The following is a 6000-nucleotide window of genomic DNA, read 5'->3' on the forward strand; positions in this document are numbered from 1 at the left end:
AAACTGTAATCCTGTACAATTAAATCTGCATCTCTCCCCACTTCAGCTATGCATGGGATTCTCAGGAAACATTTCGGAGTTTTCTGATTGTGAGGCCTGGCAAACAGAGCCTGCACTTGAGTTTCCTATTGCGAATAGTTTGAGGAATAACACCCTATTCAAGAATGCTACTTCCCTCTAGTCTTAGTTCCTGGAAGAGATGTTGGCTACCATGTTCTTCATCACTGGAACGTATGGAGCATTTAGAGACTGTTTCCAGTTCTGGCAATACTTCCATATGGTTCAGATTGTTCCAGAGTGTTAACTTATGGCCACTCTGATTTGGTTCCTCCTAGTTTGGAGGGAGAGGGCACTGTAGAACAGCTATGTGACAAAACTGGGACTTGATGCCCTAAGTTTTTTGTAAGCAGTTTAGATCTTTCCAGACAGTCATTAAAGTTTATGCTTAGAAGGCCCTTTAACAAATCTTAATATGAACCAACCCAGCCAGACTGAGACACTTATCTCTAGGATCTTTGGAGCAAGCAGGTCTAAAAAAGGAATGGGATTCTAACAGTATTAAGTTTTAGTTCCTCCATATTAGCTCTAACAAGGTCGCTGCTTGTGACAGGCAGCTGTTTGCTCCTTTCCTGCTTTCCCTTTTCTTTTCTTCATTAATCACATTAGAATGCTTCTATAACAGAGAACAGGCACACAAGCAGGAAGCAGTGTTACCAGAGACCCCAACCGCTTTACTCTGTAAGAAAGATGAAGCAAACATCTATTATTGACACTTATTATTTTTGTTTAAAATATGGATTTATTTTTTAAACCAGTGAAAGTTTAAGACTAAAGCCTTGGCATCTACCATTAATCCCAAGATGTCTAAACTGGGAAAAGTGGTTAAAATATAGATTTTTCTGTATTTACTAGAAACCCTATGGCTAGGGCATTTACCAGATGGATTCTGGCCAACATATGCTGGGTTACCTTTGCTGTGATTACGGTACTGTCTAAGTAAATAAGCATTTTCACTGCCATGGGCGTTAGGGGATGAACAACTCGTTTTATACCCATAGTAAAAACCTTTGGGACCACATACTGGCCAAACGCCATTACTCTACAATTTCCTGTAGTTTGAATGAAAATGCTGAGGAAGTCTTTGCTTATATTACATTCATATTTTAAAAGATTCCAAAAAATGCTCTTTTAAAAATAGTGATATCTTTAGGCAGCCATAAAGAGAATTAACTTTGGCTTAAAAGTGGGTGGAGTCCCCTCATGGACTTGGGGATCCTGAAGAAGGAATCTTATGAGAATTTCTCTGGTTGGCACTATCTAGAACATACCTTCTTACCTCCTTTCCGGCTAGCATTATTTCATATGTTAATGTGTGTGTTTGGTTACTTGCTTTGGATGGGAACTGAAATAGAATTTTAGCCCCTCTTAACACCTAAGTAGGCACATTATTAATAAATTAAATAAAGTATATAATAATTTCCCTAAAACTCCCACTTTTAGACTATTTCCCAATATATTTTTAAATGAGAAGTTATATTAGAGTAAATAAGAGAAAAATCACTTTGGGGGACACTTCCAATCCATTCATTCACATTTATCCTCTTGACAGAATTCAGATAGTGTATTTTTATGGCATATTTGGTTGCTATTCCAAACATCTTTTTATCAAATAGCAAAATTATTAGATGAGTAGAATCCTGTATGCATTATAAGAGCACAATTTAAAGCTGTCCCTAGGCTAATTTATGAAGCACTAAATCAATTGGAAAAGTTTTTCTTCTTTCTTAATCAGACACAGGGCTGTTTTTTCAGTGGTTTTGTCTGTTTTCATGGCTTGCACATTGATCATTGCCTGGTACCGTTAGCCAAATGCATATGGGAAAAGAACTATCCAAGGGATGAAACTATATATATATATATATATATATATATATATATACACACACACACACACACAGTGATTTACATTTTTCCCCTAAATGAATTCTCTAGGAATTCCTTATAAGTACTGTAGTGCATAAGTCATTACTGAATGGGGTTCACAGACACTATTCAATTAGTAAGGGAATATAATTAATGCAACTGTTAATGCATAGCAGCTTTGTGAAACAGACATTTGTGCCTGCCCTAGGTCATTGCTAGTAAATCAACCAGTAAAATGTTTTGTAGGCAATATAGAAAGTACAGAACACTGGCATTTCCAACACAATACTGTCATATGGCTTTGCCAAGATTGACTTATAGATTGTAACAATACCAATATGTGAAAATAACAACATCTAGTTCACGTAGCACTTTTCCATGTACATCTCAAAGAGGTTTACAAAGGCAGGGAAACTGAGGCACAGAAGTGCAGTGACTTGCCCAAGGTCATCCAAGAAGCCAGTGACAGAGCTTGGAATAGAACACAGGCCTCCTGACTCAGTTCAGTGCTCTGTCCACAGGATCACGCTGCCTTCCCATTTTGTTGATACTGCAATTATTCTTTATGCTAAAAGATTCTGATTTACTTATAGAGAAATATCTTAAAGTGATATTTGAGTTAGGGAGATTACTGCTAGTCATGGCAACAGCTGGATCCTGTTCGAGTTTGAAGCTGGTGGGCCAGTGTAGTGATAGCCTTGTTAGATATTATAAATATCTTTTGCCCTAATTCCAGGCAGAGGCTTTACCGTGCTACAAAGACCTACCAGATGATTTGGTTTGGTTGGGCTGGAAAGTTAGATACAGACAAGCGTAAAGACTGGCCAACCCCATCCAGGACATGGGGGAAGCCAGTAATTTGTTTATCTTTCAAGGACAGTGTAATATGCATCTCTTCTCAGACCTTTGCTGACACAGTGGCATTTGGTTTGGGAGTGGAGGGCAATGTTTTGTCGCTGGTCTTTTTGTTTTCATTTGAAATCAAAAATGTAATTTGTTGTGTTAGATGATACACCCCTGGGGCCTTTTGTAATCAGTCACATGCCGTGAATTAAAAATAAATTAATAAATGCCTTGTTATTGTTTAAAAAGAAAAACACCAAACACTGTTATAAAGTTGAATTATAAAATGAATAAATGGGCCTGGTTCTTCCCATCAGAGCTGCACTGTGGATTGCTGGAAGTAGGCTGACAATCCCCTGTCCTTTCTCTTTAGGGGATCTCAGCAGCCTTACTGCTTAGCTAAGGGTCTGTTGGTATGTTAGGGTCCTTCAAAAGGGCATGCAATAGCTCCATATCCATGTGCTTTTGACACATAAGGGCTGAGGTCCCAAAAGAAGCCTTGTTTTTAGAGGGGAGGAGGGGACTATACGTGTTTGTATGCCATCATCTGATGTTGGAAGATCCGGGGGTGGGGAGGATATTTTATTCTTAAATTAACGTTGACAATAAGTGGAATAAGTTGAGCTCCATTGTCAATACATAGTTGCCGACTACATGTGATTTTTCACTTCTGTCAGCTAAATCAGAGATCTAAATGCAAAATCCAGTTCTCAGGGATATCATCTGGATATTTAACACTCCAGAGGACTGTAGGTCCATAAAGCAATGAGATATCAATATAGTATTTTCACTTGTGACAGATATAATCTTGCTCCAATATTGTTAGTTAGAAAACTGTACCCATTTTCCCATTTTCCCTAGAATAACCCTGTGGCCCTATCCCATTGGGCTAGTCCACAATATATTTCCCTTGCAATGCTATAGTGCATCCACCTAACAAGCCTGTGTTCTGTTAAAACTATGGTTCTGTGTTTAACGCACACCCCATGCATTGCTTCAGCAGTGCATTGAAGCACCTCTCCCAAAGCTTCCTGCACAAAACTTCTTTCAGGGCTTGTCTACACTACCTTCCTGATCAGCGGGCAGCGATCGATCCAGTGGGGGGTCGATTTATCATGTCTTGTATAGACGTGATAAATTGACTGCTGAGCTCTCTCCCATCGACTCTAGTACTCCACCAGAATGAGAAGAGTAAGCGGAGTCGACGAGAGAGTGTCAGCTGTCGACTTACTGTGGTACGTCAACTTCACCTACGCTATTCACATAGCTGAAGTTGCGTATCTTAAATTGCACCTACTCTGAGGGCTTGTCTACACTACCACGCGGGGTCATTAGCAGCACTATGTGCTAAGTTAATATCTCAGTGCTAGGATATTGTTTTTAATATATAGGAATGCAGCAGTTTACTTGGCCTGGGTGAATGGTCAGGGTCAGAGGAACGTTTTAGAACCTATTAGAGTATTTGGTTTTCAGTGGTTTTGTTTGTCTAACAGAGTGGCAATTGGGATAGTCAGGAAAGAACCACAAGACCCCATGGCACCAACACACTATTCAGATGATACTGAGGGGCTGAGACGTTTACACCATTGGCTGTAATAGTAACTGGCAGGGGAAAATGCTGTCATAGGCCTAGGTTGGAAAAGTTAATTTCACGTTCATAGAGCACAATTACTCCCAAGGGGTGAAAGCCAGTCCTGTGCAGGGTCAGCACATGCCTATGCACCACTTAAGTCTCAATTTAAGCCTACTTTGGGGACATAAGTGGTGAATAAGCCTCATGCTGGTGGGTCCTACTCACAGGGGTTAATGTCACTCAAAGTAGGCTACAAAATTCGGACAGAACTTCTGTGCTTCTAACCGACAAATGAGAGTTACTATGTTTTATTAAAGTTTCATAATTGTGATCTAGCGTGGAACAATCTCATAAGCATTGGCCATACCCTCATGAATACCCATGACAAATGCCATTAGCATAGAACACAAAATGGGATTTGGCATGATGAGAGATTTAAAATTTACACATGCAGTTGCCCCATTTAAAATGTTCTACATAGAATGTATTTTTAAACCATAATTTTCAACCGACCTATTCAATGCCTTATATTTTGAGTTTTAATTCTAATCAAGCTAATTTTAAGTCATCACAAACACATACCTGCCAGTAATGAAGGTTGTTTAATTAGGTCCAGATAAAATAGCTCCAATTCTGTTTCTGATCCACCTGTCAAAGCAAATCAGTCTTTTACATGACTTTAAAAAAAACAAATTAGACTAGCTGATGATTTTTTGAATATTCAAGTAGACACAGTGAAGATAAATCCAAACAGAACTTGTGACTGAACAAAAGCCTGGAACGTGACCTCAAAGATGAAGAGATCTTGTTCTGCCAGAAGGAGATTTCCAAGCTGGGTCCTTCAGGATTATGTCAAGGACAGGATGCTAAAAAGAAGCAATTGAAAGAACAACAGTATCTTCCGCAGCTTAGGGCAAAGTAACAGCTCAATGTTATGTAAAACTAAATACAAACAGCAATGTTAAAGGTCCAGCTTAAAGCCCCAAAGCCAGGTAATTCAAAACAGGGGCTTTTGATATGGAGAAAAATCACAAGCTGTTTGCACTACTTCTAATAAAAACAAACAAGTATATAGACTGAGTCTATCAGGGTTAATAGTGACTGAAAGTTATACATCCCAGATCTGTTTACTGGTTTATGTAATGATTTGGTAGTCTAAGCCCAGTTACTAGTGAGCAAGTATCCACATTAAAAAGACCATCATAACTGGCACTTTTTGGGTATCTCGGAAAGTAGACAATCAGAATGATTCATCTCACCTCCCAGGTAACTATCCCACAAGGATCTGATCCATCATGACTGGACTCAATGGGAGTTCTGCCACTGACTTGTGTAGTTGCAGGTGCAATTAACAACACCAGACACACTGCTGATAGAAGGAAAAACAGTGTTTCTAAAACCAGGACCAGCTCCAGGGTTTTTGCCGCCCCAAGCAGCAAAAAAAACCCCAAAAAACCCGTGATCGTGATCAGCTCTACCGCCGTCGCTTCAGTCTTCAGCGGCAGGTCCTTCCCTCCGACAAGGACTGAGGGACCCACCACTGAATTGCCGCCGAAGACCCAGATGTGCCGCCCCTTTCCGTTGGCCACCCCAAGCACCTGCTTGCTGGGCTGGTGCCTGGAGCCAGCCCTGTCTAAAACCTGCTTCAGGTAAAACTTTGA

General features: G+C 39.9%; 1 long non-coding RNA gene across 1 annotated transcript in view; it reads right to left on the reverse strand.

The window, feature by feature from the left end:
* Nucleotides 1-4967, reverse strand: part of LOC123375656 — a 59771-nt gene extending 54804 nt beyond the window's left edge. Inside the window, exon 1 of the long non-coding RNA XR_006581548.1 lies at nt 4922-4967. This is a non-coding gene — a long non-coding RNA (uncharacterized LOC123375656). The remainder of the gene's footprint in view (nt 1-4921) is intronic.
* Between the last annotated feature and the right edge of the window lie 1033 nt (nt 4968-6000).

Source organism: Mauremys mutica, chromosome 8 (assembly GCF_020497125.1).
Source record: "Mauremys mutica isolate MM-2020 ecotype Southern chromosome 8, ASM2049712v1, whole genome shotgun sequence".
NCBI lineage: Eukaryota > Metazoa > Chordata > Testudines > Geoemydidae > Mauremys > Mauremys mutica.